The sequence below is a fragment of the Neodiprion pinetum genome, chromosome 1 (genome assembly GCF_021155775.2).
Source record: "Neodiprion pinetum isolate iyNeoPine1 chromosome 1, iyNeoPine1.2, whole genome shotgun sequence".
Classification (NCBI taxonomy): domain Eukaryota; kingdom Metazoa; phylum Arthropoda; class Insecta; order Hymenoptera; family Diprionidae; genus Neodiprion; species Neodiprion pinetum.
The window spans coordinates 35,840,797-35,854,198 of record NC_060232.1 but is presented as its reverse complement, the minus strand read 5'-3'; the positions used below and the strand labels follow the sequence as shown (position 1 = coordinate 35,854,198).

The 13,402-nt window shown below is 38.9% G+C and overlaps 1 protein-coding gene across 4 annotated transcripts in view; it reads right to left on the bottom strand.

Moving 5' to 3' along the window:
* The window catches only part of LOC124223935 (dystroglycan 1), an 87,019-nt gene that overhangs the window by 11,420 nt on the left and 62,197 nt on the right, over positions 1-13,402 (bottom strand). For all 4 annotated transcript variants that reach the window (XM_046636377.2, XM_046636368.2, XM_046636393.2 and 1 more), the window contains one exon: positions 10,276-10,328. The gene's annotated coding sequence lies outside the window, so the exon portion shown is untranslated. The remainder of the gene's footprint in view (positions 1-10,275; positions 10,329-13,402) is intronic.

Sequence of the window (13,402 nt, the reverse complement as noted above, 5' to 3'; positions counted from 1 at the left end):
TTCGAGATGCATGCATTATTCATTGCATATAGCAAGCGTGGAGAATTTTCTTCGCTAGGCGCAAAGGGACTTTACAGCTAATGTTTCAGACTTAGCGGCGGGGCGGCGGAATGCAAAACGAATTATAAGAAACAAACGCGGTATATAAGTATTATTGTACGTATGTATGTGCGAGGCGTATCGCCTCGATCACTATTGTCCAACAGCGTAACAGGTACTACTTTAACACTCGCGTAACAAAACGCCGACTGGAGGGACGATGGGGTGATCAGAGTACGTCGGTTATAATACATTTTATACATGCCTACTCGAGGTAACAAGCTCTCTGTGCAACGGTGCGAATCGATCGATTTGTACGTCAGGAAGAAAAATAAACTTTCCTACAAACGTTGCGAGAACGCAAGTTTATATTTCACTCTCATTGGACGAAAGATAGTGAAAGTAACTGGGACGATCACCTCGTGTCAAATTTTCAAACTCCTGTACAATAACGTAAAGATTAAATTTAAATTATGCATAATTTCACGTATAAATATTTCCACATCGACGATTGTTATTTGTAAAACAAGTGTCATTTCGGGTACGAGACGCGAAGTTACGAATTGACGAAATCGAGGCTTTCACGAGCAAGAAACAGAGTTCAAGCTCATGCAAGAAAATTCCGTCGAGTTATTTTCTGGAAAGCCCGTAAAAACACAATTTGACGTACGCGGTGTAATTAAGTCCGCGTGACGACGCGTCGCGACGTGTGCGGTTTCGTTGAAAATACTTGAAAATACCTCGGCAACAATCAGGTTTGCCGTTGGTTATATTTACGAGTCAAGGTGCAAAGTCGCCTTCCGCAAGATATTCCGTGCAATTTTAATAACCGGACACACGCGTGCGGTGTCAAGTCTTACATTAAAGCCGGAGTCTCCGAGTCACCAGAAGTGTGCACGCAGGAGTGGAAATATCTACGTACGCCATAACGCAATCATACTCGAGGCAGAGAGGCAGAGGTTGTAGCGATGGAATAGAAATACCCAGGCAGAAGTAAAGGGGCATTGCAGCTGCGCGACTTGCTCGCCGATGGATGTTCTTATAACCCCTATTGACGCCAATAAACTCGGGTTTGCGTGCAACGCACTCCGTCACGTCGCGACGTCGACGTCGACGTCGACGAGCCCCTCCCAACCGAGTTCATCACTCTCCTCGATTCGCCTCAACTTTATACAGACAGTAAAGTAGCCTAATAAACGGCTCTGTTTCTTGGGTCTGGTTAGGCGCACTGAGAGAAATTTTTAATTCCGGTTACCGCTCAGTCCTCAACTATATTCATTTTTTACCGCAATCGAAAAATATAGTTCTAGGTAGAAAATGAAATATATTTTCCTAGCTGTTACCGGAAAGTCTGGTATCCGTTACTATTCTTTCTCATTACGATCGCTGTTGCTGTATTTTCTTGCAACTGTTGCAAAAATTTAATGCTCGTGCAACGATAAATTGACGTTAAAGCCTTGTTTGACTAAAAAAACTTGAGTAATCCGAACAAACTGACTTTGCGTTGCATTTACCAAAAAAGGATCGACGATAGCGCAAAATTGTTAGACGTACCTCGTTTTTCGTAATTCCAACAATATTCAAACAGTTTTTTTAACGATACCTGTTTTACTGAATTTTTATAGTTGCTGTAACAAATAAAATTTTTCCCAGTGTGTGTCTTTTTCTTTTTCTCTCTCCCGACAGACGGTATGAGCGTTAGTTTTTGCCGACGTAAAATTTTCTACGGCAAAAAATTATCAACAAGAACAAAGAGAAAGAAATAAATAAACGATAAGAAAGTCCGGAGTTTCGGTAATTACGGAAATAGCAACACGCGAGCGAGCCGCAGCAATCAGTGGAACGAGTTACGTTATTCGCATGTGTGCGATTACGTATTTATTTCCGCGTTGCGAATCAGTACGGTATAATATGTCTATCGTTGGATTAGATAAGCGTGTACGCAGTCGTTCGGAGAGGGAATTCTAGTAGCGTGTGCCAATGAATGAATTGAAACCAACTGACTAGACGTAGGTACGTACATACCTATCTATATGTATACCTACAAGTGTAAAGCGGTCAGTCAACTTTTAGATTCGAGATTTCTATCATCGCACTGCACGTTACATGTACCTACGTGAGAATTTTAGGTCACGCGTTGATTGCTTCTCACCTACATTTCAAGCATCCTTGAGAATTTGCGCTCTTCGTTAATGGTAATACAAGCTAACAATGGAAACTGTAGACATTTTGCCAAATCGCAAATATCTCTTCAGTTTATAAACATTCGGGATATAAAGAAGTCTAAAACAAGCATCATGAAACTTTGCTTATTATTACAACGCTGCGAAATATTTTAACACACTAGCACGATGTAATATACTTTCAACATCGTAAATCATCTGTCTTGGCCACCACTTGTCACGTAGCACTCGTAAAATTTTAGACACAAGTATGTGCCTAGTCATTTTTTCGTTTACCAAAATGATGATGTTATACTATAAGCGTATCTATCAGGCATATTTATAATACATAAGAAGCAAAAAGTTTATATATGTATAACCTAGATCCATCGCTTCGATAAATATTAATCAACCACTTATAACCAGTTCGATTTTAATTTTTTTCCCCCTTTTTTTTATAACGTAAGCATATATTCTCTCATAAAGTTTCTCAATTTGTTATTCGAGGTTTGATCCATCGAGTAAGAAGACCTCTGCTGTACTAACAAGGATTATCAGACCCCCGGATCCTGCTGAAACTTTTAGAGGGGTGTTCCTTTGTCCTGAAATATTGAGCTTCCGACGTGTAGTTTAATCCATTAGGCTCTGCTTCGCCCAGGTTATAATAGATTAAATTAGCATTTTAACGGGTGAAATGCCTTGTCAAACGGAACCTCTTTTATATTATTGCCTGAGATATTAACTTTCATTATTTCATCTCAAAGTTTTGATCACAGGTCCCCGCATAGATTCAAGTGTAAAGTCGAAAGAAGAAAGGCCAAAGAAACATTCCTACAAGCATCGGCAGAATCTGTGACACTCTCCTTGTAAGTTATAAATGTAATCGCATGCAAAACAGCGTATAAAGAATAAACGCGATCGGCGATTTCGTTAGTGTAAAATGTGGGTGGTTAATTACTTTCGAGGCCACGAATGGCAGAGATATACGGCTTAAATATTCGCCGTTAAATCGCGTCAGCGGCTTGCGTTGAGAGCCCTGCCATGAAGTAGGGAAAGACGTGTCTAAAAACGCTATTGCAGCACATCATCGCCGTGTCTCAAAGACCGCGGGCACTGAACAAACATTGTTTTTTCAATCAATTTTTGCCCTCCATTTTTTTGTTCCTTCTCTTCTTGCACTTTAAAAAATTACGCCGTGTTTAAGCACATTACACGACTTGTGCTACATGTGTGAAGTCCACTTTTTAATCTTGTACCAAATTATCACTGTTTGCTAGCAAAATAAGTCTCTGCCGAACGCTTCGACGTTCCGGTTAAAACTTTGAATTTTGATTTTATTGCGGTTTTCAAATCTTTGATACGCGACCCAAAAACTTAAGAAAATCTAGCAGTCCTACCTTTACCGACCGAGCAAATCCTCCTCTTTCTTCCTGTATTAAATAAACAAAAAAATGTAAAGGGTTCAAATTTCGACGGTGCATCGCTCCATTGTAGCGGAATTAAGGAAAGTTACTTGCATCTGTAAAACCGTCCAAAAAAATGTGTTGTTCTTTGACACGTTTTACTATTTCCACATTTACCGCATTTCAGGGACCAAAAAAAGCATAGCTGAGATACATTTTGGTATTCCGGAAAGAATGAGGATTAAAATGAGCCATCGTGAGACTACTTTCATGCAATATTGAGGTCGCTGGACGCGACTTAAGAATTATTTATATTTATATTATATTTATAATTATATTTAATATAGGAAGAAAAAGGGTGAAACTCAGTTTGCTCGGTCGGTAAAGGTACAACAGCTACATGCTCTTAATTCTAATCAGCCAAGGTTATTCGTTGCGGCTATCCTGCGTGTAATCGACATCGTGTTCTTTTTTTTCCATATCGTAACACTAATTATCTGTATACGCCGGTTCCAGGGTTTGATTACAGAGAGTCAATCGACTTATCTAAAATTTGACATACGGTTATAATTCATGCCGCAGGGCTGCAGGCTGCTGTCAAAAAATCCAAACTCAGATGTTTGAATGAAAAAGTGATTGATATACTCTTTTAAATATCGAAACATCGGTGTGTGGATTTAATAAAATCACATGAATGAATATGACGGTCTGATGAAAGGATGACCGTGATATACTTTAAACAGTGACTTGGCATGTGCCAGTCTTTCCGACTATCAGTTTAATGAACGTGAAAAAAGATTTCGAAGATAGACAAGAGATCTATGAAAAAAAACAAAAAGAAAAAAAAAAAGAACGCATCTTCACACGTTGCGTTTGATTGATAAATAATTCTCGTTAAAGTTGTAATAAGTTAACGATTTCGTCTAAAAATTAAATTCTTATCAATTATATTTACGCTTCAAGTGTAAATTAAATTGAAACCGGCAAATCGTACATGCAGCAACAAAGTGTTTATCTATAAAGTAAATCCCGCGTGATGACGGTAATCGACGTCGGATTGAATTAATAATCGAAATACCGAATTAATCATCGGAATCGTCATTATAAAAGCGTAGCTTTTCATTGCGTCAGTTTGCGATTAAACGCATTCCGAACGATCGTAACGAGGATCAGCCGCCGAGATTGAGACACTGTCACGCCTTTGAATGGTGACTGAGAGTAACTCTCGTTACAATTAATCGTCGAGTTGGTGCTCGAAGCCAAGATCAGAAGCCTGCGACAAGAAGAAACAAAAAAAACAAAAAAAACCCCACGCAGACACCAAAAAACCCGATCACAAGAGCTCGGTGTTGAAATTCTGATCGTGAAACTCGGACGGATCATGAGGATGTAAAAGTTCATAAGTTACGAACGGCGGTGAAGCTTCGCGCCGCTTTGCTCTTTGCTGCACGTGGCTCGTCGTCACGTAAAACTGTGTCATTTATTTTTCCCGGACTGCAAGTAGAAGAGCTGCAAGCAGTTCGGTCTGAACCGGAACAAAGCTTCATTCATTATATTGAGCGAGATTGAGAGAGTGGGAGAAAACGGAAGAGAGAAGTGGTAGAAATATAAATGGAGAGAGAAAGAGAGAGAAATTTATTTTAATCCCCTGCACTGAGTCGTTTCATAGTATCATTTCCACGCACACGCACGCACACACAGTTATCTTTAGTTATCTTTTAGCATACGTGTCGTTATCATCTCGTTCCAACATAGATACCTATATACGATACATACAGATTTCGCTGACGCGATGATTGCTGATTTTATCGCACAATTCTAGTCTCTCTTACGATATTTTATCTAGATTTTAATATATATTTTAATTCCGCGTGACGTATTATAAAGTCAATTTCTCTGTATAAATTTGTCACAAAATTTAGCGATCACGCGGGATTTGCTTGTAGTTGAAAAATTTGCACATTTTTCATTATTTCTATGCACTAACTCTACTCAAGTTCAACTCGATCGATTCTACATCACTCGCCATTTTTTTTTTTTTTTTTTTTTCGTTTTTACATCGCACTGACACTTGCGCTTATGTCATATCACGACGTGTCGATTAGGATAAGATCGATTTCAAGACGCATTGCGTCAATGTAGCTCGATAATTTAGTCCGAATGGCAAATCGCGTTAGATCTCACCGTCGGTTCATCTCTGACGCACGATAGTCGATTGGATTGGATTTAAAGGCCAGATCTGATCCGGGCGATATCTGTGTATTAGGTACAGATATTCTAAAGAGAAAAAATCTGATCATCTCGATTCAAATGTGAGATAACAATAAGAGAGAGGGAGAGAGGAAGAGAGAAAAAATTGAAGGAAAAATTACAAACGATCGAAAAAATCGTGAAGTGAATAAAACTTCATTTTTCCTCATTAAAGTTTCAATCCGCTCAATGATCGTAAATTATACTTGGCAAACCTATATACGTATATAACAATCATAAATTTTACTACGGGTAGAATGCGCGTTCGTCCAGAGTTTCTGTAAACTTAAGTAGGTGGATATTCAGGCACTAAGGTGACGCACACAAGTTTATAAATGAATTGTTGCATGTATATGCGTATGACGTACGTGTGTATTATACGAGAGAGTTGAAATAGAATTTATGTAATTTCGTGCCATAAATTAGCAGCGAATTGAAAAGGATGCTCGTAAATCTAGGCGGTCAGTTTGACTCGAGCCATACACGTAACACGTTTGTGAACACGAATCTCCATACCGAGAATTACGGGGTACGTTTTACGGGTTAGGAAAAAGACGTTAATCTCGCTCCCACGCTCTACGATTTCAGAATAAAAACGTCTCATCGACGTAGAGTTTCTTAGCGCTCGATTCAGGTACAAAAAAAAAAAATAAAAAATTCGTAAATGGTTCAGCCGAGGGATCGATACATATACATATATGTGTGTGTGTAGGTGTAACTTTGATATCGTGTTGGAATACTTTAGAAAGCATTCTTTTTTTTCCAACATCAGTCAAAAGTTGGAGTATGGAACTATTTGAATTTCATTTAGGCGCAATGTTAATTTTTGACCAACTTTACGGTTCTTCAAACCAGAAAAATAAAATGTCGAAACAGAACCTGCTTTGTCCGTAAGCCAAAATGAAAAATGAACTTTCTTATCCGTAAATATATATATATGTATATATATACGTATGTGAAGTTTTTTGTTTTTTTTTTGAGTTTTCTTACCACCCGAAACAATATCGGCGAAATGATATTTCAGAGTATAAAAGAAGGAAAATTGTTAGAATTAATATTTTCTATCCGGTATTAGACTCGTTTAAATTCGGCGCCAGCTCGTTACGACGCCGGTAAAAACGAACGTCAAATTCGTTCGTTCGGAATTCTAATTCTTATTCCGTTTGTATATCGGTCGTAAAGCGTCGTCAGGATTATCCGCTATGACATAGTGCCGATTGTTACCTATCGGAATATAAATCAGTTCACTGTCCGATCGTGTCTAGTGACATAATAATTAAATTTATGTACCTCGTTCAAGGTTTGTCAATTTCTATTGTCCCTGCGCTCATCCAACTATATTCGATGCACGTAGAGTAAAACGATACAGCGTCGATGCGCGTGATATAAAATGTTAATAAAACCGCAATTAACTCACGTCTTTAGGCAGTGCGTAAAAAATGTTACATAGAAAATAATTATATCATTATATGTTATACCTGGGATAGTATCGTAAATTCATCGGTGAATTATAACTATAGAATCGACACCGAGAAATTATATTATTTTCCTTTCGGGTAATACAGCGAGGTTCAATACTTTCGAATACGAAATGCGACAGTCAATAGTCTGAAACTGAATTGAAAGGCGGTGAAATAAATAAGACTAAATATTCTTTCTTCACTCCACCGAGTCCCTTTATCCAATATTTAAAAGAGGCCTTCTTCTCAGTTGGCTAGAACACGATAGTTCCCCCAATATATATATATATATATATACACACCATATACGATGAATATATATATACAAACATGCATTGCAGGGTTATCTTTTTTACCCTAGCGAGTTTTGGACGTCGTCTTGATGCATCGGAGAAGGGTACCGTAGACGTGAAACAAACTCGAAATCCTTTACAAGGACATCGTTAAAGTTTCGTCAGTACCTCAGTAACCCACGATAATACAACGGGGCTTTGAAAAAGGATATTGGATATATACACACAGAAAAATTCTTACACTCCCACGGTTGTTCACTTCTAATTCTCGTCCCACGCATCGGGGATAGATCGACTGTCTGACTGACTGACTTACTCACTTATCGACTGAGCGACTACCGAAAGGATTGTTTATTTTTCCTTCGTATAGGCATTATTTCCTTCCCACGTAACTTATTGATCACCTTCTACATGTACGTGCATACCAACGCGCCGAAGACTCGAATAGAACACTTTCGTCAGGTCGTTATATATCGAGGATTAGCTTTTCGGTGTGCAAGGGAGGGCGTTTCCCTTAAAGCAGGCGGGAAGGTAACAAATAGCTACCTCGATATATGCCCCTTGCATAAGTTTAATATCGACAAATGACGTTTGAACGTTAAGGGAAAGCGAAACAGGCAATTGCAGAGAAGAGGAGAGAAAAACGTGCTTCGCAGACACTTTTGAGGAAATAAATTACACCGCCATTATCGTTATATAATATACTACACTAATGCTGCAAGAAAAATTCACGTAATTTCCACTTTTGTCACACAATATATATATATATATATATGCAATTAAACTACAGCTTTATACTCGCGGGCAGCGAGCCAATATGGCTTAATCCCGTTGTAACTGAAGGTATAATGCTGAAAATTCAGACTATATTTGTACGCCCGCTTCGTACGAATATATTATGCTTACTGAGGGAGGTTTTTGCTTCTGTAACTAATGCAGCAGGAAAGAGGTAAAAAAAAAAAAAAACATTTTTTTCATTTTACAAATTAAAACCAAAAGTCGTAGAGGGGAGAGGTCAAGTGTACGAAAAATCGCGGAATATAACGTTATAAATCGTGCAATTGTGTACATCTCAAAAAAAAAAAAAAAAATCTCACCCAACTTGACGCGTGATATGAAGAGATGAAAATATCGTTGAAATGGAAATAATCTGCAAAGCTGGACACCCCGTATATACGTAATATGTCTACGTATATACATACATACATACATACATACATACATATATATATGAATGACAAGAAGAAAACAAAGCGGGCGAATCTGATCTCGCGCAGTGACAAAGATGGCGTGACTGGCCCGCGGCAAAGATCTCTCTTTACATACTACGTGTTACATATGAAGAAGGTATACGCGTTGTGTGTATGCATGTGTTTGTAAATGCAGATTGTATATGGCGGATAGTGACGCATCCACATACGGGAAAGGAAACGTTTTCAGTCTATACTAAGAATTGCCAAGGCAGCACGAAATCTCCGCGTGTCTGCAGCCACGGGACCACCATAGAATAAATAATCGGGTTTACGTACGTATGGTGAATACGTACGCTGCTCGCTCGGTATGTATAACAAGTTAGACAAGAGAGATCATACATCACCTACACGGTGGAATGACGAGACGGGAATACGGGATAAATTAACACCTTCATTTACGTAAACAACGCTACGCACTACGCGCATACGGCAAGAGTTCAATTTTGTTTCCGAAATTTCATTTTTTTTTTTTTTTTTCTTCCTTTACTTGCAAGTCATGTATCTTCGAATACGTCATACAATGACGGGAGGAAACCAAGAATGGAGTCTTCTACCTTTCATCTTTTTCAATTACCTGCAGTCTACGTAATTTCATTGCTATGCAGTAGAAATAAAAGGGAGCTTATACGGAGGAGAAGAAATTAGTTACTTTTCTCTCTTGTACTGTATACATACTTATATATATATACAATATAATATAACCTTAGAGCCAAGAGGGAGAAAAATCCTGCAGGCGATATTACGCTTCAGACTTGTACACTTTTCAAATGTTTGTTCTACCGGTAAGGAAGCGAGCTGGCAAGCAGGGCTGTATAATATTAATCGTAACTGTTTCGACGTAGTTGGAGAAAAAGAAAAAGTTTCATTATATACGTGTAATCCGGCAACTTTGCAGCCGCTCCGTAGAATGTAAAAAAAAAAAAAGCACGAAATTCCGTTTCAATTTTACTTTTAATATTTTATATTATAAGTCGAGTCGCGAGCCGGTTTCACGGTCTTTGTATCTGTTTAGGATTAGTCTAGCCTCGTTTCGCGATACAAACGTGACTAAATGTCAACTCGTGCAGGACTTGGACGATCTATCCCCAGGATTCGTCCAACTTCCGGTGTAAGAAACACATGCGGGCCATGTATATACATACATGTATGTATACATGTATATATTTAGATAATGTGTATTATAGGTAGAGGGGACGAGGCGCAGTTCCAAGAATGATAAACGGAAACCGAGTCGCTGTATCCAGCGAGCCAGACCAGCCTTGGTAAATTTTTACGGATAAAAATTTGCACGCGTTGTGAAAATTAATAATAATCAAGTGACAGAGTGGATTTTAAGGAGATTGCAATCATCGTTCGTTAGATGTTATTCAATAATGAGGCAAAGCGAAAATCAAGATGAAAATTGCGAGACTCACCGTTACTGGTACAGCATCCTCAATCACAAAGGTATTGCAGTAGTGAATGAAATCTGCAAAAAGAAAATAAAGAAGATATAAATTTTATGACATGCTTTTGGCGAAATAATAGCCTGAAAATAATTCATAACGAATGTAATTAAACGAAGGGTCTTTATACACAGCTGTTCTATGCAAAAAAAAAATAAATAAATAAATGAACGAATTAAAAAAAAATTACACCGTGTAAATACACAAAGCAGAGCGGGTGCAGAGTTTGAGAAATTCCACAGTTAAACGCTATGAAATCTAGTCTAGCCTCTCGATTGATTAGCGAGTTAATTAATTCGGCGCCGAGTCTATATACAGAGAAAAATAGTTAACCCACCCAAAGCCATAAGCTGCACACCGATTACTGTTATTAGGTCGATTTCGCGTAGCGATTTCACGGTATGATAGGTAGGTAATACAGAAATCGCGTGTCGATTCGAAACAACCGAAATTCCGGACTGTGCCAGCCTATCGTGCGTGCGATATAGGTGAGTCTCTGCAGGATACGTTCTCGTCCTTACCTTATTGTATTATTGTTCGAGCGCACGCAGGCGCCTTGGAAAACTATTAGTTTTACTATAAATACAGCTAGCTAATGCACGGAGTCGTGGAGAGCGGTTCGAAAGCGACGCCTTTGACTCTGCCTAATTTTGTACACCTCAATACACGACTCGTCGTTTTTGCTTCATTTGCACTGGCAACCCAACTTCAATTTTATATCGGTATTTCGAATCAGTTTCGCTTGGCTTTCAAAGTCTGAACATAGATATAACGTATTAGCAGAACCACGTGAAAAATACCAATGACGAGTTGTGGATTTAAAATTTTTTTTAACAATTATCGGTAATTGGGATAAACAAATCAAGCGCCAATATTTTCAACGTGGTATAAAAAAGAAACGCTGAATTATGGTGTTGATGCATTTTCAAAATTGCTACGAAGTCAAAGTTCACAGCGTTGATGTAACGATGCAAAAAATTGCCCTAAAAAGGGAAAATCGTTATTTCTTAATTTTAGGATGTAATTCTGAAATAATTGATTAGTGATCCGTAATAAAACAAAATATATGTTACGCACATTCTGTGTAGTCTTGACCCATTCAGAGTCGTTGTATAGTTGAAACGGAATGATTTTTTCTTTTTCAATCTCTCGTCACGCCAACGTTGTTACTACGTCATTATTAATATTATCATTGCGGTTATTTTTGCTCCTGATATCGCTAAAATTATGTGATAAAAACCAAATGTTTTAGTATCAGAAACCGCCTAATTAAGGATAAGTTTTGATTATAAAGCACGTATATATAATTAGCACACAACGGTCAAACTAATTAAGGAGCTGTAAGTTGCGTTTTTGGTACATGCACGTTCAATCTTATCGATATAGCTCGGTGAAGTGAAACACTTCGTTTAAATGCAAAGAGCAAACCTTGCATGATCGTTTTTCAAGGAAGCATTGGAGCACAGACAAATTAGAAACTGAAGATACTAATAAAAAACGAATATCATAGAGTGAAAAATTTCCTCGATAGAGAAGAGACACTTCAAGATACCATAGAGATACCAGCAATTTGTCAGAGTCTTCGCAGATCGGGACCGATCAAATCCGAGGATAAGAAGAAAAGAAGACGGTAACGAACAAAAAAAAAAGAAATTTGACGGGGGTAAAAATTGTGACAATCTCGACAGCCGCGCGAGTCTCTCTATACCAACCCTTAATCCCGTCTGTATGAAAAATGATGAAGAGGATACCAGAATCTATGAGGATTTGGTCGTCGTCTACATTCGGCAGAGACCTTTTTTCTCTCCTTATTTTCCCTCCCGTTGTCAGAAGGTAGTAGTAGTATGTAGTAGGAATAGGTTATACGCACACTTGATTCGAGGCTCGAGATATGATAGTTGCTCGGATGGAAGGGGCAAGCCTAAAAGGCATTGCTCGTTTTGCTCGATGGAGTCGACGGAAAGGGCCGGACGAGAGGGAAGAAGGTGAGTATTTCAGCCCTGGCAGGCAAGCAGTCAGTCTTTTACCCTCGAGTTGTCGCAGTTGGCTGCCGGGGGACCGAATATTGACAGGCACGCACTGCCCTGGCTGGCTGTTTGCCTGCCTCACACCCTTCCGACCTTACAGAAGCCAGTCCAGCCAAGGCTGCGAACCACCGTTCGGTAAGAAGAATCGAGCAAAAGCGCCGGCTCTCGTTATGAGAACATGCGCGGGGCTGTCGCCTGAGCGCCCTCGCAACAATGCGCAGAGCGGATGCGCGCGCATCGACTTCTGCTATCATTTAACCCTTTCGGTAACACATTTTTCAACTCAATATTTTGCCCTGAAATTTTTTACTCGGGGATTTTTGAGGTTATGCGAAGTAACAAAGATCATTTCTAGTAGTAAATTGACTGCGACAAGGCTGGGGTATAGACATTTCTGAGGTTGGTCACCGAGCATCCCACTGTGACTGAAAGTTTCGAGCCGCAGTCTCGTCGGGAATAACGATGCGTGTTTATTTGACCAGTTTTTTCCCTTTTTTTTTTCCACTGCGTTCGAGGCACCGTTTCCTTATCTTTTTTTATTCCTGTTTTTGCTTCACCTTTTTTGCTTATTTCTTTTTCTTCTTTTTACACAAGCCCGGGAAGGTTTGTGGGTCGAAGCTTTCGTTGATGCAAAGAAGCGGGAGAATCCAAGGCCCCAACTCAGCTGGCGTAATGCTCGAACACTAAAATACCCTTTGAACTCATTACAGTTTTGTACGCGGTTAGCAGACCTCGGGGTTTCTGTGGTTTGTGCAACGCATTGAGTGCACCGAAAATACACTTCGTTATTTTCACACCTCGTTAATTGACTTTCAGCGTCACCCGTTGCACTCGTATTATATTACCAACATAATATCGTTTCGTTCCATTCGACGTGATTTCCTTGACAAGATTCGATGTCTCGCACCTCTGGTATAATACATTCGATATTTTAAAATAACAAGAGAACCATCACGCTGAGGTATATATAACACCTTATACCCATATTTCATAGTAAACTTAATCATTCCACGAATTACAGTCAACGCACAATTTTTTCAACTCTCTGTAATAATCTTTTTACGAAATCA